The sequence below is a fragment of the Ambystoma mexicanum genome (genome assembly GCF_040938575.1).
Source record: "Ambystoma mexicanum isolate Mex_15411 chromosome 12 unlocalized genomic scaffold, UKY_AmexF1_1 Mex_chr12_unloc.1, whole genome shotgun sequence".
Classification (NCBI taxonomy): Eukaryota; Metazoa; Chordata; class Amphibia; order Caudata; family Ambystomatidae; genus Ambystoma; species Ambystoma mexicanum.
This window is the reverse complement of record NW_027182322.1, coordinates 6543429-6569014: the sequence shown is the minus strand read 5'-3', so window position 1 is coordinate 6569014 and position 25586 is coordinate 6543429. Positions and strand designations below refer to the sequence as shown.

Genomic DNA, 25586 nt, shown 5'->3' with positions numbered 1-25586 from the left:
CATACGGGGATCATATCTCCTCCCTGTCTCACCCTCATGCAGGGATGCATGACCAATGCTCCTTCCTGTCTCGCCTGCATACATGGATGCACGTTCACGCCTCCTCCTTCTCTCGGCTTCATACGGGGATCATATCTCCTCCCTGTCTCACCCTCATGCAGGGATGCATGACCAATGCTCCTTCCCTTCTCGCCTGCATACATGGATGCACGTTCACGCCTCCTCCTTCTCTCGGCTTCATACGGGGATCATATCTCCTCAATGTCTCACCCTCACTTCCAACATGTGTAACTTCTTGTTCTCTTTGACGTCTGGGGCATGGGTGGCTACTGCACAGCTCTAGATGTCGCCCACCTGCAAGGTGCTATGGAAAGCACTTTTCCACATTGGACGTGCTATATTAACCCCCTCTCCCCAAATACAATAAAAATAAAGAAATATATGTGCTTCCATAATATCTACCTTCTAATGTTTCATATGTGTAAGCACATTGTCCTCCTCCTGACCACATTCTAAAACTATGTGCAAATTGTTCCTTCCATAAACTGTCACTTCCTTGGCCCTTTATTTATAATGACTGTTATACTCTCTCTCTTTCCGCCACAGTATAAAAAAGCCTAGCACACCTCATGATTGGACTAAGAAATTCCTGTCATTTAGTTGGAAATGATTTTCCCATTATCCCCAAAAACTCCTCACTGTGTCTAAGAACGCTTTTTTTCACAGGACAATACAGATCAGATTGACTTGAAAGGTCCTTTCACGCGACTACAGAATGCCTCTCATTCCACTAAAAGATACGCCAGTGCCTACAATAGCCTAGGACTAGACTATGAGTCCCAATGTAGAAAGACCACAAGTCCACAGATATGCCTGTTTATTTAAACATCTGTATTATCATCAGCGTGTGACTGTAAAGGCGGGACCTCGCGCTCTCTGTAACGCGCTCCATTGGCAACATCAGTTAAATGTCGTTGGTTCAATCCCTCGCGGATGTTGTTTTTATTCCCATTTGTAACTGGGAAATACTGTCGCTGCAATACATATGTCTTAATCAAGCTAGTGGTTATTGACGTAAATGGCAGTGTTATAATGTTTCATGTATTGCAAATGTCACCACATAATGCGCTCTTAATTAGATTTGGTTGAAATACATTACAGTCACCCGATGAAAAAGTGTGCAAAGAGCATTAAAGAAACAAAAGGTTCATAACAGTAACAGGACATATCGAATTGTTTCAGTCCTCCACAGAGATTGCCAATGTATTAATGGAAATTCTAAAATATCCGCAATGCCCTGACTCGGATTCGAACCGAGGTTGCTGCGGCCACAACGCAGAGTATACGATCACAGCGAGCTACTTGGGCTGCTACAATGTGACGTTCCACCTCTATCATAAGCTGTACTCCATCTGTGATGTCATGACTCATGTTTGAATTAAAGGTTGGTTGTGATGTTATCCATGAGAATAAGTGGACACCTGATCCCCAGTCACTTATTTAAGATCTCAATAATCAAGTCAGAATCCAAATGAAAGTCATCAAAGTGGAGCCAATTAGAAATAATATAGTTACACAAACCTGGCAATGGTGCGGCAGCCAGGGCCGATAATGGCCCGCCAGCCTGAGAGCAGGAAAGTGTGAGAGCAGTGATGGTCTTGTGAGAGTTTACAGCTGTTATTGACCCTGTCCCCTTCCATTGCAGAGTTTTCTCCCTATAAGAAGTGCAGAGGCTCCCTCCGGGGTGCTAATAGTACATTTATTTTTTTGCGCAGGAGAAGTGCTCTTCACCAATTGCACGTGCCAAATCACCCGAAGGCCACCACCATAAAATTCAGGCATTCATGTTCATGCGTCCTCCATGTTATGTCCTTATAAAGGGATGCATGTTCATGATGACTCCATGTCACACCTGCATACAAGGATGCATGTTCATGCCACCTCGTTCTCTTGGCTTCATACAGGGATTTTATCTCCTCCCTGTCTCACCCTCATGCAGGGATGCATGACCAATGCTCCTTCCCTTCTCGCCCGCATACATGGATGCACGTTCATGTCTCCTCGTTCTCTCGGCTTCATACGGGGATTTTATCTCCTCCCTGTCTCACCCTCAGCAAGGGATGCATGACCAATGCTCCTTCCCGTCTCGCCCGCATACATGGATGCACGTTGACGCCTCCTCCTTCTCTCGGCTTCATACGGGGATCATATCTACTCCCTGTCTCACCCTCATGCAGGGATGCATGACCAATGCTCCTTCCTGTCTCGCCCGCATACATGGATGCACGTTCACGCCTCCTCCTTCTCTCGGCTTCATACGGGGATCATATCTCCTCCCTGTCTCACCCTCATGCAGGGATGCATGACCAATGCTCCTTCCCTTCTCGCCTGCATACATGGATGCACGTTCACGCCTCCTCCTTCTCTCGGCTTCATACGGGGATCATATCTCCTCCCTGTCTCACCCTCATGCAGGGATGCATGACCAACGCTCCTTCCTGTCTCGCCCGCATACATGGATGCCCGTTCACGCCTCCTCCTTCTCTCGGCTTCATACGGGGATCATATCTCCTCCCTGTCTCACCCTCATGCAGGGATGCATGACCAACGCTCCTTCCCTTCTCGCCGGCATACATGGATGCACGTTCACGCCTCCTCCTTCTCTCGGCTTCATACGGGGATCATATCTCCTCAATGTCTCACCCTCACTTCCAACATGTGTAACTTCTTGTTCTCTTTGACGTCTGGGGCATGGGTGGCTACTGCACAGCTCTAGATGTCGCCCACCTGCAAGGCGCTATGGAAAGCACTTTTCCACATTGGACGTGCTATATTAACCCCCTCTCCCCAAATACAATAAAAATAAAGAAATATATGTGCTTCCATAATGTCTACCTTCTAATGTTTCATATGTGTAAGCACATTGTCCTCCTCCTGACCACATTCTAAAACTATGTGCAAATTGTTCCTTCCATAAACTGTCACTTCCTTGGCCCTTTATTTATTATGACTGTTATACTCTCTCTCTTTCCGCCACAGTATAAAAAAGCCTAGCACACCTCATGATTGGACTAAGAAATTCCTGTCATTTAGTTGGAAATGATTTTCCCATTATCCCCAAAAACTCCTCACTGTGTCTAAGAACGCTTTTTTTCACAGGACAATACAGATCAGATTGACTTGAAAGGTCCTTTCACGCAACTACAGAATGCCTCTCATTCCACTAAAAGATACGCCAGTGCCTACAATAGCCTAGGACTAGACTATGAGTCCCAATGTAGAAAGACCACAAGTCCACAGATATGCCTGTTTATTTAAACATCTGTATTATCATCAGCGTGTGACTGTAAAGGCGGGACCTCGCGCTCTCTGTAAAGCGCTCCATTGGCAACATCAGTTAAATGTCGTTGGTTCAATCCCTCGCGGATGTTGTTTTTATTCCCATTTGTAACTGGGAAATACTGTCGCTGCAATACATATGTCTTAATCAAGCTAGTGGTTATTGACGTAAATGGCAGTGTTATAATGTTTCATGTACTGCAAATGTCACCAGATAATGCGCTCTTAATTAGATTTGGTTGAAATACATTACAGTCACCCGATGAAAAAGTGTGCAAAGAGCATTAAAGAAACAAAAGGTTCATAACAGTAACAGGACATATCGAATTGTTTCAGTCCTCCACAGAGATTGCCAATGTATTAATGGAAATTCTAAAATATCTGCCCAACTGCCGTGACATTGCCTCACCGCAATGCCGTGACTCGGATTCGAACCGAGTACTAACCACTATATGATCACGGCGAGCTACTTGGGCTGCTACGATGTGACGTTCCACCTCTATCATAAGCTGTACTCCATCTGTGATGTCATGACTCATGTTTGAATTAAAGGTTGGTTGTGATGTTATCCATGAGAATAAGTGGACACCTGATCCCCAGTCACTTATTTAAGATCTCAATAATCAAGTCAGAATCCAAATGAAAGTCATCAAAGTGGAGCCAATTAGAAATAATATAGTTACACAAACCTGGCAATGGTGCGGCAGCCAGGGCCGATAATGGCCCGCCAGCCTGAGAGCAGGAAAGTGTGAGAGCAGTGATGGTCTTGTGAGAGTTTACAGCTGTTATTGACCCTGTCCCCTTCCATTGCAGAGTTTTCTCCCTATAAGAAGTGCAGAGGCTCCCTCCGGGGTGCTAATAGTACATTTATTTTTTTGCGCAGGAGAAGTGCTCTTCACCAATTGCACGTGCCAAATCACCCGAAGGCCACCACCATAAAATTCAGGCATTCATGTTCATGCGTCCTCCATGTTATGTCCTTATAAAGGGATGCATCTTCATGATGACTCCATGTCACACCTGCATACAAGGATGCATGTTCATGCCACCTCGTTCTCTTGTCTTCATACAGGGATTTTATCTCCTCCCTGTCTCACCCTCATGCAGGGATGCATGACCAATGCTCCTTCCCTTCTCGCCCGCATACATGGATGCACGTTCATGTCTCCTCGTTCTCTCGGCTTCATACTGGGATTTTATCTCCTCCCTGTCTCACCCTCAGGAAGGGATGCATGACCAATGCTCCTTCCCGTCTCGCCCGCATACATGGATGCACGTTCACGCCTCCTCCTTCTCTCGGCTTCATACGGGGATCATATCTCCTCCCTGTCTCACCCTCATGCAGGGATGCATGACCAATGCTCTTCCTGTCTCGCCCGCATACATGGATGCACGTTCACGCCTCCTCCTTCTCTCGGCTTCATACGGGGATCATATCTCCTCCCTGTCTCACCCTCATGCAGGGATGCATGACCAACGCTCCTTCCCTTCTCGCCTGCATACATGGATGCACGTTCACGCCTCCTCCTTCTCTCGGCTTCATACGGGGATCATATCTCCTCCCTGTCTCACCCTCATGCAGGGATGCATGACCAACGCTCCTTCCTGTCTCGCCCGCATACATGGATGCACGTTCACGCCTCCTCCTTCTCTCGGCTTCATACGGGGATCATATCTCCTCCCTGTCTCACCCTCATGCAGGGATGCATGACCAATGCTCCTTCCCTTCTCGCCTGCATACATGGATGCACGTTCACGCCTCCTCCTTCTCTCGGCTTCATACGGGGATCATATCTCCTCAATGTCTCACCCTCAGTTCCAACATGTGTAACTTCTTGTTCTCTTTGACGTCTGGGGCATGGGTGGCTACTGCACAGCTCTAGATGTCGCCCACCTGCAAGGTGCTATGGAAAGCACTTTTCCACATTGGACGTGCTATATTAACCCCCTCTCCCCAAATACAATAAAAATAAAGAAATATATGTGCTTCCATAATGTCTACTTTTAATGTTTCATATGTGTAAGCACATTGTCCTCCACCTGACCACATTCTAAAACTATGTGCAAATTGTTCCTTCCATAAACTGTCACTTCCTTGGCCCTTTATTTATAATGACTGTTATACTCTCTCTCTTTCCGCCACAGTATAAAAAAGCCTAGCACACCTCATGATTGGACTAAGAAATTCCTGTCATTTAGTTGGAAATGATTTTCCCATTATCCCCAAAAACTCCTCACTGTGTCTAAGAACGCTTTTTTTCACAGGACAATACAGATCAGATTGACTTGAAAGGTCCTTTCACGCGACTACAGAATGCCTATCATTCCACTAAAAGATATGCCAGTGCCTACATTAGCCTAGGACTAGACTATGAGTCCCAATGTAGAAAGACCACAAGTCCACAGATATGCCTGTTTATTTAAACATCTGTATTATCATCAGCGTGTGACTGTAAAGGCGGGACCTCGCACTCTCTGTAAAGCGCTCCATTGGCAACATCAGTTAAATGTCGTTGGTTCAATCCCTCGCGGATGTTGTTTTTATTCCCATTTGTAACTGGGAAATACTGTCGCTGCAATACATATGTCTTAATCAAGCTAGTGGTTATTGACGTAAATGGCAGTGTTATAATGTTTCATGTACTGCAAATGTCACCAGATAATGCGCTCTTAATTAGATTTGGTTGAAATACATTACAGTCACCCGATGAAAAAGTGTGCAAAGAGCATTAAAGAAACAAAAGGTTCATAACAGTAACAGGACATATCGAATTGTTTCAGTCCTCCACAGAGATTGCCAATGTATTAATGGAAATTCTAAAATATTTGCCCAACTGCCACCGCAATGCCGTGACTCGGATTCGAACCGTTGCTGCGGCCACAACGCAGAGTACTAACCACTATACGATCACAGCGAGCTACTTGGGCTGCTACAATGTGACGTTCCACCTCTATCATAAGCTGTACTCCATCTGTGATGTCATGACTCATGTTTGAATTAAAGGTTGGTTGTGAAGTTATCCATGAGAATAAGTGGACACCTGATCCCCAGTCACTTATTTAAGATCTCAATAATCAAGTCAGAATCCAAATGAAAGTCATCAAAGTGGAGCCAATTAGAAATAATATAGTTACACAAACCTGGCAATGGTGCGGCAGCCGGGGCCGATAATGGCCCGCCAGCCTGAGAGCAGGAAAGTGTGAGAGCAGTGATGGTCTTGTGAGAGTTTACAGCTGTTATTGACCCTGTCCCCTTCCATTGCAGAGTTTTCTCGCTATAAGAAGTGCAGAGGCTCCCTCCGGGGTGCTAATAGTACATTTATTTTTTTGCGCAGGAGAAGTGCTCTTCACCAATTGCACGTGCCAAATCACCCGAAGGCCACCACCATAAAATTCAGGCATTCATGTTCATGCGTCCTCCATGTTATGTCCTTATAAAGGGATGCATGTTCATGATGACTCCATGTCACACCTGCATACAAGCATGCATGTTCATGCCACCTCGTTCTCTTGTCTTCATACAGGGATTTTATCTCCTCCCTGTCTCACCCTCATGCAGGGATGCATGACCAATGCTCCTTCCCTTCTCGCCCGCATACATGGATGCACGTTCATGTCTCCTCGTTCTCTCGGCTTCATACTGGGATTTTATCTCCTCCCTGTCTCACCCTCAGGAAGGGATGCATGACCAATGCTCCTTCCCGTCTCGCCCGCATACATGGATGCACGTTCACGCCTCCTCCTTCTCTCGGCTTCATACGGGGATCATATCTCCTCCCTGTCTCACCCTCATGCAGGGATGCATGACCAATGCTCCTTCCTGTCTCGCCCGCATACATGGATGCACGTTCACGCCTCCTCCTTCTCTCGGCTTCATACGGGGATCATATCTCCTCCCTGTCTCACCCTCATGCAGGGATGCATGACCAATGCTCCTTCCCTTCTCGCCTGCATACATGGATGCACGTTCACGCCTCCTCCTTCTCTCGGCTTCATACGGGGATCATATCTCCTCCCTGTCTCACCCTCATGCAGGGATGCATGACCAACGCTCCTTCCTGTCTCGCCCGCATACATGGATGCACGTTCACGCCTCCTCCTTCTCTCGGCTTCATACGGGGATCATATCTCCTCCCTGTCTCACCCTCATGCAGGGATGCATGACCAATGCTCCTTCCCTTCTCGCCTGCATACATGGATGCACGTTCACGCCTCCTCCTTCTCTCGGCTTCATACGGGGATCATATCTCCTCAATGTCTCACCCTCACTTCCAACATGTGTAACTTCTTGTTCTCTTTGACGTCTGGGGCATGGGTGGCTACTGCACAGCTCTAGATGTCGCCCACCTGCAAGGTGCTATGGAAAGCACTTTTCCACATTGGACGTGCTATATTAACCCCCTCTCCCCAAATACAATAAAAATAAAGAAATATATGTGCTTCCATAATGTCTACCTTCTAATGTTTCATATGTGTAAGCACATTGTCCTCCTCCTGACCACATTCTAAAACTATGTGCAAATTGTTCCTTCCATAAACTGTCACTTCCTTGGCCCTTTATTTATAATGACTGTTATACTCTCTCTCTTTCCGCCACAGTATAAAAAAGACTAGCACACCTCATGATTGGACTAAGAAATTCCTGTCATTTAGTTGGAAATGATTTTCCCATTATCCCCAAAAACTCCTCACTGTGTCTAAGAACGCTTTTTTTCACAGGACAATACAGATCAGATTGACTTGAAAGGTCCTTTCACGCGACTACAGAATGCCTCTCATTCCACTAAAAGATACGCCAGTGCCTACATTAGCCTAGGACTAGACTATGAGTCCCAATGTAGAAAGACCACAAGTCCACAGATATGCCTGTTTATTTAAACATCTGTATTATCATCAGCGTGTGACTGTAAAGGCGGGACCTCGCGCTCTCTGTAAAGCGCTCCATTGGCAACATCAGTTAAATGTCGTTGGTTCAATCCCTCGCGGATGTTGTTTTTATTCCCATTTGTAACTGGGAAATACTGTTGCTGCAATACATATGTCTTAATCAAGCTAGTGGTTATTGACGTAAATGGCAGTGTTATAATGTTTCATGTACTGCAAATGTCACCACATAATGCGCTCTTAATTAGATTTGGTTGAAATACATTACAGTCACCCGATGAAAAAGTGTGCAAAGAGCATTAAAGAAACAAAAGGTTCATAACAGTAACAGGACATATCGAATTGTTTCAGTCCTCCACAGAGATTGCCAATGTATTAATGGAAATTCTAAAATATCTGCCCAACTGCCGTGACATTGCCTCCCCGCAATGCCGTGACTCGGATTCGAACCGAGGTTGCTGCGGCCACAATGCAGAGTACTAACCACTATACGATCACGGCGAGCTACTTGGGCTGCTACAATGTGACGTTCCACCTCTATCATAAGCTGTACTCCATCTGTGATGTCATGACTCATGTTTGAATTAAAGGTTGGTTGTGATGTTATCCATGAGAATAAGTGGACACCTGATCCCCAGTCACTTATTTAAGATCTCAATAATCAAGTCAGAATCCAAATGAAAGTCATCAAAGTGGAGCCAATTAGAAATAATATAGTTACACAAACCTGGCAATGGTGCGGCAGCCAGGGCCGATAATGGCCCGCCAGCCTGAGAGCAGGAAAGTGTGAGAGCAGTGATGGTCTTGTGAGAGTTTACAGCTGTTATTGACCCTGTCCCCTTCCATTGCAGAGTTTTCTCCCTATAAGAAGTGCAGAGGCTCCCTCCAGGGTGCTAATAGTACATTTATTTTTTTGCGCAGGAGAAGTGCTCTTCACCAATTGCACGTGCCAAATCACCCGAAGGCCACCACCATAAAATTCAGGCATTCATGTTCATGCGTCCTCCATGTTATGTCCTTATAAAGGGATGCATGTTCATGATGACTCCATGCCACACCTGCATACAAGGATGCATGTTCATGCCACCTCGTTCTCTTGGCTTCATACAGGGATTTTATCTCCTCCCTGTCTCACCCTCATGCAGGGATGCATGACCAATGCTCCTTCCCTTCTCGCCCGCATACATGGATGCACGTTCATGTCTCCTCGTTCTCTCGGCTTCATACTGGGATTTTATCTCCTCCCTGTCTCACCCTCAGGAAGGGATGCATGACCAATGCTCCTTCCCGTCTCGCCCGCATACATGGATGCACGTTCACGCCTCCTCCTTCTCTTGGCTTCATACGGGGATCATATCTCCTCCCTGTCTCACCCTCATGCAGGGATGCATGACCAATGCTCCTTCCTGTCTCGCCCGCATACATGGATGCACGTTCACGCCTCCTCCTTCTCTCGGCTTCATACGGGGATCATATCTCCTCCCTGTCTCACCCTCATGCAGGGATGCATGACCAATGCTCCTTCCCTTCTCGCCTGCATACATGGATGCACGTTCACGCCTCCTCCTTCTCTCGGCTTCATACGGGGATCATATCTCCTCCCTGTCTCACCCTCATGCAGGGATGCATGACCAACGCTCCTTCCTGTCTCGCCCGCATACATGGATGCACGTTCACGCCTCCTCCTTCTCTCGGCTTCATACGGGGATCATATCTCCTCCCTGTCTCACCCTCATGCAGGGATGCATGACCAATGCTCCTTCCCTTCTCGCCTGCATACATGGATGCACGTTCACGCCTCCTCCTTCTCTCGGCTTCATACGGGGATCATATCTCCTCAATGTCTCACCCTCACTTCCAACATGTGTAACTTCTTGTTCTCTTTGACGTCTGGGGCATGGGTGGCTACTGCACAGCTCTAGATGTCGCCCACCTGCAAGGTGCTATGGAAAGCACTTTTCCACATTGGACGTGCTATATTAACCCCCTCTCCCCAAATACAATAAAAATAAAGAAATATATGTGCTTCCATAATGTCTACCTTCTAATGTTTCATATGTGTAAGCACATTGTCCTCCTCCTGACCACATTCTAAAACTATGTGCAAATTGTTCCTTCCATAAACTGTCACTTCCTTGGCCCTTTATTTATAATGACTGTTATACTCTCTCTCTTTCCGCCAAAGTATAAAAAAGCCTAGCACACCTCATGATTGGACTAAGAAATTCCTGTCATTTAGTTGGAAATGATTTTCCCATTATCCCCAAAAACTCCTCACTGTGTCTAAGAACGCTTTTTTTCACAGGACAATACAGATCAGATTGACTTGAAAGGTCCTTTCACGCGACTACAGAATGCCTCTCATTCCACTAAAAGATACGCCAGTGCCTACATTAGCCTAGGACTAGACTATGAGTCCCAATGTAGAAAGACCACAAGTCCACAGATATGCCTGTTTATTTAAACATCTGTATTATCATCAGCGTGTGACTGTAAAGGCGGGACCTCGCGCTCTCTGTAAAGCGCTCCATTGGCAACATCAGTTAAATGTCGTTGGTTCAATCCCTCGCGGATGTTGTTTTTATTCCCATTTGTAACTGGGAAATACTGTCGCTGCAATACATATGTCTTAATCAAGCTAGTGGTTATTGACGTAAATGGCAGTGTTATAATGTTTCATGTACTGCAAATGTCACCAGATAATACGCTCTTAATTAGATTTGGTTGAAATACATTACAGTCACCCGATGAAAAAGTGTGCAAAGAGCATTAAAGAAACAAAAGGTTCATAACAGTAACAGGACATATCGAATTGTTTCAGTCCTCCACAGAGATTGCCAATGTATTAATGGAAATTCTAAAATATCTGCCCAACTGCCGTGACATTGCCTCACCGCAAGGCCGTGACTCGGATTCGAACCGAGGTTGCTGCGGCCACAACGCAGAGTACTAACCACTATACGATCACGGCGAGTTACTTGGGCTGCTACGATGTGACGTTCCACCTCTATCATAAGCTGTACTCCATCTGTGATGTCATGACTCATGTTTGAATTAAAGGTTGGTTGTGATGTTATCCATGAGAATAAGTGGACACCTGATCCCCAGTCACTTATTTAAGATCTCAATAATCAAGTCAGAATCCAAATGAAAGTCATCAAAGTGGAGCCAATTAGAAATAATATAGTTACACAAACCTGGCAATGGTGCGGCAGCCAGGGCCGATAATGGCCCGCCAGCCTGAGAGCAGGAAAGTGTGAGAGCAGTGATGGTCTTGTGAGAGTTTACAGCTGTTATTGACCCTGTCCCCTTCCATTGCAGAGTTTTCTCCCTATAAGAAGTGCAGAGGCTCCCTCCAGGGTGCTAATAGTACATTTATTTTTTTGCGCAGGAGAAGTGCTCTTCACCAATTGCACGTGCCAAATCACCCGAAGGCCACCACCATAAAATTCAGGCATTCATGTTCATGCGTCCTCCATGTTATGTCCTTATAAAGGGATGCATGTTCATGATGACTCCATGCCACACCTGCATACAAGGATGCATGTTCATGCCACCTCGTTCTCTTGGCTTCATACAGGGATTTTATCTCCTCCCTGTCTCACCCTCATGCAGGGATGCATGACCAATGCTCCTTCCCTTCTCGCCCGCATACATGGATGCACGTTCATGTCTCCTCGTTCTCTCGGCTTCATACTGGGATTTTATCTCCTCCCTGTCTCACCCTCAGGAAGGGATGCATGACCAATGCTCCTTCCCGTCTCGCCCGCATACATGGATGCACGTTCACGCCTCCTCCTTCTCTTGGCTTCATACGGGGATCATATCTCCTCCCTGTCTCACCCTCATGCAGGGATGCATGACCAATGCTCCTTCCTGTCTCGCCCGCATACATGGATGCACGTTCACGCCTCCTCCTTCTCTCGGCTTCATACGGGGATCATATCTCCTCCCTGTCTCACCCTCATGCAGGGATGCATGACCAATGCTCCTTCCCTTCTCGCCTGCATACATGGATGCACGTTCACGCCTCCTCCTTCTCTCGGCTTCATACGGGGATCATATCTCCTCCCTGTCTCACCCTCATGCAGGGATGCATGACCAACGCTCCTTCCTGTCTCGCCCGCATACATGGATGCACGTTCACGCCTCCTCCTTCTCTCGGCTTCATACGGGGATCATATCTCCTCCCTGTCTCACCCTCATGCAGGGATGCATGACCAATGCTCCTTCCCTTCTCGCCTGCATACATGGATGCACGTTCACGCCTCCTCCTTCTCTCGGCTTCATACGGGGATCATATCTCCTCAATGTCTCACCCTCACTTCCAACATGTGTAACTTCTTGTTCTCTTTGACGTCTGGGGCATGGGTGGCTACTGCACAGCTCTAGATGTCGCCCACCTGCAAGGTGCTATGGAAAGCACTTTTCCACATTGGACGTGCTATATTAACCCCCTCTCCCCAAATACAATAAAAATAAAGAAATATATGTGCTTCCATAATGTCTACCTTCTAATGTTTCATATGTGTAAGCACATTGTCCTCCTCCTGACCACATTCTAAAACTATGTGCAAATTGTTCCTTCCATAAACTGTCACTTCCTTGGCCCTTTATTTATAATGACTGTTATACTCTCTCTCTTTCCGCCACAGTATAAAAAAGCCTAGCACACCTCATGATTGGACTAAGAAATTCCTGTCATTTAGTTGGAAATGATTTTCCCATTATCCCCAAAAACTCCTCACTGTGTCTAAGAACGCTTTTTTTCACAGGACAATACAGATCAGATTGACTTGAAAGGTCCTTTCACGCGACTACAGAATGCCTCTCATTCCACTAAAAGATACGCCAGTGCCTACATTAGCCTAGGACTAGACTATGAGTCCCAATGTAGAAAGACCACAAGTCCACAGATATGCCTGTTTATTTAAACATCTGTATTATCATCAGCGTGTGACTGTAAAGGCGGGACCTCGCGCTCTCTGTAAAGCGCTCCATTGGCAACATCAGTTAAATGTCGTTGGTTCAATCCCTCGCGGATGTTGTTTTTATTCCCATTTGTAACTGGGAAATACTGTCGCTGCAATACATATGTCTTAATCAAGCTAGTGGTTATTGACGTAAATGGCAGTGTTATAATGTTTCATGTACTGCAAATGTCACCAGATAATACGCTCTTAATTAGATTTGGTTGAAATACATTACAGTCACCCGATGAAAAAGTGTGCAAAGAGCATTAAAGAAACAAAAGGTTCATAACAGTAACAGGACATATCGAATTGTTTCAGTCCTCCACAGAGATTGCCAATGTATTAATGGAAATTCTAAAATATCTGCCCAACTGCCGTGACATTGCCTCACCGCAAGGCCGTGACTCGGATTCGAACCGAGGTTGCTGCGGCCACAACGCAGAGTACTAACCACTATACGATCACGGCGAGTTACTTGGGCTGCTACGATGTGACGTTCCACCTCTATCATAAGCTGTACTCCATCTGTGATGTCATGACTCATGTTTGAATTAAAGGTTGGTTGTGATGTTATCCATGAGAATAAGTGGACACCTGATCCCCAGTCACTTATTTAAGATCTCAATAATCAAGTCAGAATCCAAATGAAAGTCATCAAAGTGGAGCCAATTAGAAATAATATAGTTACACAAACCTGGCAATGGTGCGGCAGCCAGGGCCGATAATGGCCCGCCAGCCTGAGAGCAGGAAAGTGTGAGAGCAGTGATGGTCTTGTGAGAGTTTACAGCTGTTATTGACCCTGTCCCCTTCCATTGCAGAGTTTTCTCCCTATAAGAAGTGCAGAGGCTCCCTCCGGGGTGCTAATAGTACATTTATTTTTTTGCGCAGGAGAAGTGCTCTTCACCAATTGCACGTGCCAAATCACCCGAAGGCCACCACCATAAAATTCAGGCATTAATGTTCATGCGTCCTCCATGTTATGTCCTTATAAAGGGATGCATGTTCATGATGACTCCATGTCACACCTGCATACAAGGATGCATGTTCATGCCACCTCGTTCTCTTGGCTTCATACAGGGATTTTATCTCCTCCCTGTCTCACCCTCATGCAGGGATGCATGACCAATGCTCCTTCCCTTCTCGCCCGCATACATGGATGCACGTTCATGTCTCCTCGTTCTCTCGGCTTCATACTGGGATTTTATCTCCTCCCTGTCTCACCCTCAGGAAGGGATGCATGACCAACACTCCTTCCTGTCTCGCCCGCATACATGGATGCACGTTCACGCCTCCTCCTTCTCTCGGCTTCATACGGGGATCATATCTCCTCCCTGTCTCACCCTCATGCAGGGATGCATGACCAATGCTCCTTCCCTTCTCGCCTGCATACATGGATGCACGTTCACGCCTCCTCCTTCTCTCGGCTTCATACGGGGATCATATCTCCTCAATGTCTCACCCTCACTTCCAACATGTGTAACTTCTTGTTCTCTTTGACGTCTGGGGCATGGGTGGCTACTGCACAGCTCTAGATGTCGCCCACCTGCAAGGTGCAATGGAAAGCACTTTTCCACATTGGACGTGCTATATTAACCCCCTCTCCCCAAATACAATAAAAATAAAGAAATATATGTGCTTCCATAATGTCTACCTTCTAATGTTTCATATGTGTAAGCACATTGTCCTCCTCCTGACCACATTCTAAAACTATGTGCAAATTGTTCCTTCCATAAACTGTCACTTCCTTGGCCCTTTATTTATAATGACTGTTATACTCTCTCTCTTTCCGCCACAGTATAAAAAAGCCTAGCACACCTCATGATTGGACTAAGAAATTCCTGTCATTTAGTTGGAAATGATTTTCCCATTATCCCCAAAAACTCCTCACTGTGTCTAAGAACGCTTTTTTTCACAGGACAATACAGATCAGATTGACTTGAAAGGTCCTTTCACGCGACTACAGAATGCCTCTCATTCCACTAAAAGATACGCCAGTGCCTACATTAGCCTAGGACTAGACTATGAGTCCCAATGTAGAAAGACCACAAGTCCACAGATATGCCTGTTTATTTAAACATCTGTATTATCATCAGCGTGTGACTGTAAAGGCGGGACCTCGCGCTCTCTGTAAAGCGCTCCATTGGCAACATCAGTTAAATGTCGTTGGTTCAATCCCTCGCGGATGTTGTTTTTATTCCCATTTGTAACTGGGAAATACTGTCGCTGCAATACATATGTCTTAATCAAGCTAGTGGTTATTGACGTAAATGGCAGTGTTATAATGTTTCATGTACTGCAAATGTCACCAGATAATACGCTCTTAATTAGATTTGGTTGAAATACATTACAGTCACCCGATGAAAAAGTGTGCAAAGAGCATTAAAGAAACAAAAGGTTCATAACAGTAACAGGACATATCGAATTGTTTCAGTCCTCCACAGAGATTGCCAATGTATTAATGGAAATTCTAAAATATCTGCCCAACTGCCGTGACATTGCCTCACCGCAATGCCGTGACTCGGATTCGAACCGAGGTTGCTGCGGCCACAACGCAGAGTACTAACCACTATACGATCACGGCGAGTTACTTGGGCTGCTACGATGTGACGTTCCACCTCTATCATAAGCTGTACTCCATCTGTGATGTCATGACTCATGTTTGAATTAAAGGTTGGTTGTGATGTTATCCATGAGAATAAGTGGACACCTGATCCCCAGTCACTTATTTAAGATCTCAATAATCAAGTCAGAATCCAAATGAAAGTCATCAAAGTGGAGCCAATTAGAAATAATATAGTTACACAAACCTGGCAATGGTGCGGCAGCCAGGGCCGATAATGGCCCGCCAGCCTGAGAGCAGGAAAGTGTGAGAGCAGTGATGGTCTTGTGAGAGTTTACAGCTGTTATTGACCCTGTCCCCTTCCATTGCAGAGTTTTCTCCCTATAAGAAGTGCAGAGGCTCCCTCCGGGGTGCTAATAGTACATTTATTTTTTTGCGCAGGAGAAGTGCTCTTCACCAATTGCACGTGCCAAATCACCCGAAGGCCACCACCATAAAATTCAGGCATTCATGTTCATGCGTCCTCCATGTTATGTCCTTATAAAGGGATGCATGTTCATGATGACTCCATGTCACACCTGCATACAAGGATGCATGTTCATGCCACCTCGTTCTCTTGGCTTCATACAGGGATTTTATCTCCTCCCTGTCTCACCCTCATGCAGGGATGCATGACCAATGCTCCTTCCCTTCTCGCCCGCATACATGGATGCACGTTCATGTCTCCTCGTTCTCTTGGCTTCATACTGGGATTTTATCTCCTCCCTGTCTCACCCTCAGGAAGGGATGCATAACCAATGCTCCTTCCCGTCTCGCCCGCATACATGGATGCACGTTCACGCCTCCTCCTTCTCTCGGCTTCATACGGGGATCATATCTCCTCCCTGTCTCACCCTCATGCAGGGATGCATGACCAATGCTCCTTCCTGTCTCGCCCGCATACATGGATGCACGTTCACGCCTCCTCCTTCTCTCGGCTTCATACGGGGATCATATCTCCTCCCTGTCTCACCCTCATGCAGAGATGCATGACCAATGCTCCTTCCCTTCTCGCCTGCATACATGGATGCACGTTCACGCCTCCTCCTTCTCTCGCCTTCATACGGGGATCATATCTCCTCCCTGTCTCACCCTCATGCAGGGATTCATGACCAACGCTCCTTCCTGTCTCGCCCGCATACATGGATGCACGTTCACGCCTCCTCCTTCTCTCGGCTTCATACGGGGATCATATCTCCTCCCTGTCTCACCCTCATGCAGGGATGCATGAACAATGCTCCTTCCCTTCTCGCCTGCATACATGGATGCACGTTCACGCCTCCTCCTTCTCTCGGCTTCATACGGGGATCATATCTCCTCAATGTCTCACCCTCACTTCCAACATGTGTAACTTCTTGTTCTCTTTGACGTCTGGGGCATGGGTAGCTACTGCACAGCTCTAGATGTCGCCCACCTGCAAGGTGCTATGGAAAGCACTTTTCCACATTGGACGTGCTATATTAACCCCCTCTCCCCAAATACAATAAAAATAAAGAAATATATGTGCTTCCATAATGTCTACCTTCTAATGTTTCATATGTGTAAGCACATTGTCCTCCTCCTGACCACATTCTAAAACTATGTGCAAATTGTTCCTTCCATAAACTGTCACTTCCTTGGCCCTTTATTTATAATGACTGTTATACTCTCTCTCTTTCCGCCACAGTATAAAAAAGCCTAGCACACCTCATGATTGGACTAAGAAATTCCTGTCATTTAGTTGGAAATGATTTTCCCATTATCCCCAAAAACTCCTCACTGTGTCTAAGAACGCTTTTTTTCACAGGACAATACAGATCAGATTGACTTGAAAGGTCCTTTCACGCGACTACAGAATGCCTCTCATTCCACTAAAAGATACGCCAGTGCCTACATTAGCCTAGGACTAGACTATGAGTCCCAATGTAGAAAGACCACAAGTCCACAGATATGCCTGTTTATTTAAACATCTGTATTATCATCAGCGTGTGACTGTAAAGGCGGGACCTCGCGCTCTCTGTAACGCGCTCCATTGGCAACATCAGTTAAATGTCGTTGGTTCAATCTCTCGCGGATGTTGTTTTTATTCCCATTTGTAACTGGGAAATACTGTCGCTGCAATACATATGTCTTAATCAAGCTAGTGGTTATTGACGTAAATGGCAGTGTTATAATGTTTCATGTACTGCAAATGTCACCACATAATGCGCTCTTAATTAGATTTGGTTGAAATACATTACAGTCACCCGATGAAAAAGTGTGCAAAGAGCATTAAAGAAACAAAAGGTTCATAACAGTAACAGGACATATCGAATTGTTTCAGTCCTCCACAGAGATTGCCAATGTATTAATGGAAATTCTAAAATATCTGCCCAACTGCCGTGACATTGCCTCACCGCAATGCCGTGACTCGGATTCGAACCGAGGTTGCTGCGGCCACAACGCAGAGTATACGATCACAGCGAGCTACTTGGGCTGCTACGATGTGTCGTTCCACCTCTATCATAAGCTGTACTCCATCTGTGATGTCATGACTCATGTTTGAATTAAAGGTTGGTTGTGATGTTATCCATGAGAATAAGTGGACACCTGATCCCCAGTCACGTATTTAAGATCTCAATAATCAAGTCAGAATCCAAATGAAAGTCATCAAAGTGGAGCCAATTAGAAATAATATAGTTACACAAACCTGGCAATGGTGCGGCAGCCAGGGCCGATAATGGCCCGCCAGCCTGAGAGCAGGAAAGTGTGAGAGCAGTGATGGTCTTGTGAGAGTTTACAGCTGTTATTGACCCTGTCCCCTTCCATTGCAGAGTTTTCTCCCTATAAGAAGTGCAGAGGCTCCCTCCGGGGTGCTAATAGTACATTTATTTTTTTGCGCAGGAGAAGTGCTCTTCACCAATTGCACGTGCCAAATCACCCGAAGGCCACCACCATAAAATTCAGGCATTCATGTTCATGCGTCCTCCATGTTATGTCCTTATAAAGGGATGCATGTTCATGATGACTCCATGTCACACCTGCATACAAGGATGCATGTTCATGCCACCTCGTTCTCTTGGCTTCATACAGGGATTTTATCTCCTCCCTGTCTCACCCTCATGCAGGGATGCATGACCAATGCTCCTTCCCTTCTCGCCCGCATACATGGATGCACGTTCATGTCTCCTCGTTCTCTCGGCTTCATACTGGGATTTTATCTCCTCCCTGTCTCACCCTCAGGAAGGGATGCATGACCAATGCTCCTTCCCGTCTCGCCCGCATACATGGATGCATGTTCACGCCTCCTCCTTCTCTTGGCTTCATACGGGGATCATATCTCCTCCCTGTCTCACCCTCATGCAGGGATGCATGACCAATGCTCCTTCCTGTCTCGCCCGCATACATGGATGCATGTTCACGCCTCCTCCTTCTCTCGGCTTCATACGGGGATCATATCTCCTCCCTGTCTCACCCTCATGCAGGGATGCATGACCAATGCTCCTTCCCTTCTCGCCTGCATACATGGATGCACGTTCACGCCTCCTCCTTCTCTCGGCTTCATACGGGGATCATATCTCCTCCCTGTCTCACCCTCATGCAGGGATGCATGACCAATGCTCCTTCCTGTCTCGCCTGCATACATGGATGCACGTTCACGCCTCCTCCTTCTCTCGGCTTCATACGGGGATCATATCTCCTCCCTGTCTCACCCTCATGCAGGGATGCATGACCAATGCTCCTTCCCTTCTCGCCTGCATACATGGATGCAGGTTCACGCCTCCTCCTTCTCTCGGCTTCATACGGGGATCATATCTCCTCAATGTCTCACCCTCACTTCCAACATGTGTAACTTCTTGTTCTCTTTGACGTCTGGGGCATGGGTGGCTACTGCACAGCTCTAGATGTCGCCCACCTGCAAGGTGCTATGGAAAGCACTTTTCCACATTGGACGTGCTATATTAACCCCCTCTCCCCAAATACAATAAAAATAAAGAAATATATGTGCTTCCATAATATCTACCTTCTAATGTTTCATATGTGTAAGCACATTGTCCTCCTCCTGACCACATTCTAAAACTATGTGCAAATTGTTCCTTCCATAAACTGTCACTTCCTTGGCCCTTTATTTATAATGACTGTTATACTCTCTCTCTTTCCGCCACAGTATAAAAAAGCCTAGCACACCTCATGATTGGACTAAGAAATTCCTGTCATTTAGTTGGAAATGATTTTCCCATTATCCCCAAAAACTCCTCACTGTGTCTAAGAACGCTTTTTTTCACAGGACAATACAGATCAGATTGACTTGAAAGGTCCTTTCACGCGACTACAGAATGCCTCTCATTCCACTAAAAGATACGCCAGTGCCTACAATAGCCTAGGACTAGACTATGAGTCCCAATGTAGAAAGACCACAAGTCCACAGATATGCCTGTTTATTTAAACATCTGTATTATCATCAGCGTGTGACTGTAAAGGCGGGACCTCGCGCTCTCTGTAACGCGCTCCATTGGCAACATCAGTTAAATGTCGTTGGTTCAATCCCTCGCGGATGTTGTTTTTATTCCCATTTGTAACTGGGAAATACTGTCGCTGCAATACATATGTCTTAATCAAGCTAGTGGTTATTGACGTAAATGGCAGTGTTATAATGTTTCATGTATTGCAAATGTCACCCCATAATGCGCTCTTAATTAGATTTGGTTGAAATACATTACAGTCACACGATGAAAAAGTGTGCAAAGAGCATTAAAGAAACAAAAGGTTCATAACAGTAACAGGACATATCGAATTGTTTCAGTCCTCCACAGAGATTGCCAATGTATTAATGGAAATTCTAAAATATCCGCAATGCCCTGACTCGGATTCGAACCGAGGTTGCTGCGGCCACAACGCAGAGTATACGATCACAGCGAGCTACTTGGGCTGCTACAATGTGACGTTCCACCTCTATCATAAGCTGTACTCCATCTGTGATGTCATGACTCATGTTTGAATTAAAGGTTGGTTGTGATGTTATCCATGAGAATAAGTGGACACCTGATCCCCAGTCACTTATTTAAGATCTCAATAATCAAGTCAGAATCCAAATGAAAGTCATCAAAGTGGAGCCAATTAGAAATAATATAGTTACACAAACCTGGCAATGGTGCGGCAGCCAGGGCCGATAATGGCCCGCCAGCCTGAGAGCAGGAAAGTGTGAGAGCAGTGATGGTCTTGTGAGAGTTTACAGCTGTTATTGACCCTGTCCCCTTCCATTGCAGAGTTTTCTCCCTATAAGAAGTGCAGAGGCTCCCTCCGGGGTGCTAATAGTACATTTATTTTTTTGCGCAGGAGAAGTGCTCTTCACCAATTGCACGTGCCAAATCACCCGAAGGCCACCACCATAAAATTCAGGCATTCATGTTCATGCGTCCTCCATGTTATGTCCTTATAAAGGGATGCATGTTCATGATGACTCCATGTCACACCTGCATACAAGGATGCATGTTCATGCCACCTCGTTCTCTTGGCTTCATACAGGGATTTTATCTCCTCCCTGTCTCACCCTCATGCAGGGATGCATGACCAATGCTCCTTCCCTTCTCGCCCGCATACATGGATGCACGTTCATGTCTCCTCGTTCTCTCGGCTTCATACGGGGATTTTATCTCCTCCCTGTCTCACCCTCAGCAAGGGATGCATGACCAATGCTCCTTCCCGTCTCGCCCGCATACATGGATGCACGTTGACGCCTCCTCCTTCTCTCGGCTTCATACGGGGATCATATCTACTCCCTGTCTCACCCTCATGCAGGGATGCATGACCAATGCTCCTTCCTGTCTCGCCCGCATACATGGATGCACGTTCACGCCTCCTCCTTCTCTCGGCTTCATACGGGGATCATATCTCCTCCCTGTCTCACCCTCATGCAGGGATGCATGACCAATGCTCCTTCCCTTCTCGCCTGCATACATGGATGCACGTTCACGCCTCCTCCTTCTCTCGGCTTCATACGGGGATCATATCTCCTCCCTGTCTCACCCTCATGCAGGGATGCATGACCAACGCTCCTTCCTGTCTCGCCCGCATACATGGATGCCCGTTCACGCCTCCTCCTTCTCTCGGCTTCATACGGGGATCATATCTCCTCCCTGTCTCACCCTCATGCAGGGATGCATGACCAACGCTCCTTCCCTTCTCGCCGGCATACATGGATGCACGTTCACGCCTCCTCCTTCTCTCGGCTTCATACGGGGATCATATCTCCTCAATGTCTCACCCTCACTTCCAACATGTGTAACTTCTTGTTCTCTTTGACGTCTGGGGCATGGGTGGCTACTGCACAGCTCTAGATGTCGCCCACCTGCAAGGCGCTATGGAAAGCACTTTTCCACATTGGACGTGCTATATTAACCCCCTCTCCCCAAATACAATAAAAATAAAGAAATATATGTGCTTCCATAATGTCTACCTTCTAATGTTTCATATGTGTAAGCACATTGTCCTCCTCCTGACCACATTCTAAAACTATGTGCAAATTGTTCCTTCCATAAACTGTCACTTCCTTGGCCCTTTATTTATTATGACTGTTATACTCTCTCTCTTTCCGCCACAGTATAAAAAAGCCTAGCACACCTCATGATTGGACTAAGAAATTCCTGTCATTTAGTTGGAAATGATTTTCCCATTATCCCCAAAAACTCCTCACTGTGTCTAAGAACGCTTTTTTTCACAGGACAATACAGATCAGATTGACTTGAAAGGTCCTTTCACGCAACTACAGAATGCCTCTCATTCCACTAAAAGATACGCCAGTGCCTACAATAGCCTAGGACTAGACTATGAGTCCCAATGTAGAAAGACCACAAGTCCACAGATATGCCTGTTTATTTAAACATCTGTATTATCATCAGCGTGTGACTGTAAAGGCGGGACCTCGCGCTCTCTGTAAAGCGCTCCATTGGCAACATCAGTTAAATGTCGTTGGTTCAATCCCTCGCGGATGTTGTTTTTATTCCCATTTGTAACTGGGAAATACTGTCGCTGCAATACATATGTCTTAATCAAGCTAGTGGTTATTGACGTAAATGGCAGTGTTATAATGTTTCATGTACTGCAAATGTCACCAGATAATGCGCTCTTAATTAGATTTGGTTGAAATACATTACAGTCACCCGATGAAAAAGTGTGCAAAGAGCATTAAAGAAACAAAAGGTTCATAACAGTAACAGGACATATCGAATTGTTTCAGTCCTCCACAGAGATTGCCAATGTATTAATGGAAATTCTAAAATATCTGCCCAACTGCCGTGACATTGCCTCACCGCAATGCCGTGACTCGGATTCGAACCGAGTACTAACCACTATATGATCACGGCGAGCTACTTGGGCTGCTACGATGTGACGTTCCACCTCTATCATAAGCTGTACTCCATCTGTGATGTCATGACTCATGTTTGAATTAAAGGTTGGTTGTGATGTTATCCATGAGAATAAGTGGACACCTGATCCCCAGTCACTTATTTAAGATCTCAATAATCAAGTCAGAATCCAAATGAAAGTCATCAAAGTGGAGCCAATTAGAAATAATATAGTTACACAAACCTGGCAATGGTGCGGCAGCCAGGGCCGATAATGGCCCGCCAGCCTGAGAGCAGGAAAGTGTGAGAGCAGTGATGGTCTTGTGAGAGTTTACAGCTGTTATTGACCCTGTCCCCTTCCATTGCAGAGTTTTCTCCCTATAAGAAGTGCAGAGGCTCCCTCCGGGGTGCTAATAGTACATTTATTTTTTTGCGCAGGAGAAGTGCTCTTCACCAATTGCACGTGCCAAATCACCCGAAGGCCACCACCATAAAATTCAGGCATTCATGTTCATGCGTCCTCCATGTTATGTCCTTATAAAGGGATGCATCTTCATGATGACTCCATGTCACACCTGCATACAAGGATGCATGTTCATGCCACCTCGTTCTCTTGTCTTCATACAGGGATTTTATCTCCTCCCTGTCTCACCCTCATGCAGGGATGCATGACCAATGCTCCTTCCCTTCTCGCCCGCATACATGGATGCACGTTCATGTCTCCTCGTTCTCTCGGCTTCATACTGGGATTTTATCTCCTCCCTGTCTCACCCTCAGGAAGGGATGCATGACCAATGCTCCTTCCCGTCTCGCCCGCATACATGGATGCACGTTCACGCCTCCTCCTTCTCTCGGCTTCATACGGGGATCATATCTCCTCCCTGTCTCACCCTCATGCAGGGATGCATGACCAATGCTCTTCCTGTCTCGCCCGCATACATGGATGCACGTTCACGCCTCCTCCTTCTCTCGGCTTCATACGGGGATCATATCTCCTCCCTGTCTCACCCTCATGCAGGGATGCATGACCAACGCTCCTTCCCTTCTCGCCTGCATACATGGATGCACGTTCACGCCTCCTCCTTCTCTCGGCTTCATACGGGGATCATATCTCCTCCCTGTCTCACCCTCATGCAGGGATGCATGACCAACGCTCCTTCCTGTCTCGCCCGCATACATGGATGCACGTTCACGCCTCCTCCTTCTCTCGGCTTCATACGGGGATCATATCTCCTCCCTGTCTCACCCTCATGCAGGGATGCATGACCAATGCTCCTTCCCTTCTCGCCTGCATACATGGATGCACGTTCACGCCTCCTCCTTCTCTCGGCTTCATACGGGGATCATATCTCCTCAATGTCTCACCCTCACTTCCAACATGTGTAACTTCTTGTTCTCTTTGACGTCTGGGGCATGGGTGGCTACTGCACAGCTCTAGATGTCGCCCACCTGCAAGGTGCTATGGAAAGCACTTTTCCACATTGGACGTGCTATATTAACCCCCTCTCCCCAAATACAATAAAAATAAAGAAATATATGTGCTTCCATAATGTCTACCTTTTAATGTTTCATATGTGTAAGCACATTGTCCTCCACCTGACCACATTCTAAAACTATGTGCAAATTGTTCCTTCCATAAACTGTCACTTCCTTGGCCCTTTATTTATAATGACTGTTATACTCTCTCTCTTTCCGCCACAGTATAAAAAAGCCTAGCACACCTCATGATTGGACTAAGAAATTCCTGTCATTTAGTTGGAAATGATTTTCCCATTATCCCCAAAAACTCCTCACTGTGTCTAAGAACGCTTTTTTTCACAGGACAATACAGATCAGATTGACTTGAAAGGTCCTTTCACGCGACTACAGAATGCCTCTCATTCCACTAAAAGATACGCCAGTGCCTACATTAGCCTAGGACTAGACTATGAGTCCCAATGTAGAAAGACCACAAGTCCACAGATATGCCTGTTTATTTAAACATCTGTATTATCATCAGCGTGTGACTGTAAAGGCGGGACCTCGCGCTCTCTGTAAAGCGCTCCATTGGCAACATCAGTTAAATGTCGTTGGTTCAATCCCTCGCGGAAGTTGTTTTTATTCCCATTTGTAACTGGGAAATACTGTCGCTGCAATACATATGTCTTAATCAAGCTAGTGGTTATTGACGTAAATGGCAGTGTTATAATGTTTCATGTACTGCAAATGTCACCAGATAATGCGCTCTTAATTAGATTTGGTTGAAATACATTACAGTCACCCGATGAAAAAGTGTGCAGAGAGCATTAAAGAAACAAAAGGTTCATAACAGTAACAGGACATATCGAATTGTTTCAGTCCTCCACAGAGATTGCCAATGTATTAATGGAAATTCTAAAATATCTGCCCAACTGCCGTGACATTGCCTCACCGCAATGCCGTGACTCGGATTCGAACCGAGGTTGCTGCGGCCACAACGCAGAGTACTAACCACTATACGATCACGGC

At 46.1% G+C, this 25586-nt stretch overlaps 4 non-coding genes across 4 annotated transcripts; all 4 read right to left on the bottom strand.

Annotated features, from left to right (window-relative positions):
• Window positions 1–11122: 11122 nt before the first annotated feature.
• On the bottom strand, window positions 11123–11194 carry TRNAH-GUG (transfer RNA histidin (anticodon GUG)). Its single transcript has one exon. It is a non-coding gene; the product is annotated as a tRNA-His (tRNA).
• Window positions 11195–13592: 2398 nt separating this feature from the next.
• Window positions 13593–13664, bottom strand: TRNAH-GUG (transfer RNA histidin (anticodon GUG)). Its single transcript has one exon. It is a non-coding gene; the product is annotated as a tRNA-His (tRNA).
• Window positions 13665–15705: 2041 nt separating this feature from the next.
• On the bottom strand, window positions 15706–15777 carry TRNAH-GUG (transfer RNA histidin (anticodon GUG)). Its single transcript has one exon. It is a non-coding gene; the product is annotated as a tRNA-His (tRNA).
• A 9737-nt stretch (window positions 15778–25514) lies between these two features.
• Window positions 25515–25586, bottom strand: TRNAH-GUG (transfer RNA histidin (anticodon GUG)). Its single transcript has one exon. It is a non-coding gene; the product is annotated as a tRNA-His (tRNA).